Genomic DNA, 795 nt, shown 5'->3' on the forward strand with positions numbered 1-795 from the left:
AAAATTTTCATTTAATTTACAGAGATGAAAAATTTACTTCGAATTATATTAATATCTATATTATCACAGTGAAAATAGTTTTTTGTTGTAATAATTTTATGGTTTTATGGCTTTCCTGTTTTTCTTACTTAAATAATTTATTTTATTTTATTTGATATAGAAATTTTGTAAAATTATATCACAAATAACATCATAAATACTTATAAGTAAAAGCTGAGCCAAACACTAAAACTTCTTTAAAAAAAAACTTCTTATTTTTAAACATAAAATAACAAAAAAAGAAAAATATTTTTTAGAAAATTTAATATTTATGGTTAATTGGTTATACTCTCAATTATTTTGTCCAACTTTTAATCTAAAAAGTGTTTTTAAAGTAAATAAATAATAAATAACCTCTACTTATTTTTTACTTTAACTTATAAGTAACTTTTAAGAAAAGAAAAAAAAAGTTGGGTCAAACGGTATCTTAGTATTGAATATGGAAGGAGCTATAAATGCAAGTTGGTGTTTAATAAGGATAGGTCAAATTCCATGACGATAGGAACCGGGTGGAAACAAGTATACAAATATGCTGAATTTAAGGAAGAGAATGACATTCTCTATGTCTTTGAAAGGGAGAATGAACACTATCCACAAGTTAATGAGGTTTAAATGACTATATTTGGATATGTTACAGCTGTGTTTAGGTTTTCATGTGCTTGATATATATTATTTTGTAACTTTAATAACTATGAGTAATGTTTTATAAACATTACTTTATGGTCAATTTTGGATTTAATTATATCGATATATATA

The sequence above is a fragment of the Glycine max genome, chromosome 10 (genome assembly GCF_000004515.6).
Source record: "Glycine max cultivar Williams 82 chromosome 10, Glycine_max_v4.0, whole genome shotgun sequence".
Classification (NCBI taxonomy): Eukaryota; Viridiplantae; Streptophyta; class Magnoliopsida; order Fabales; family Fabaceae; genus Glycine; species Glycine max.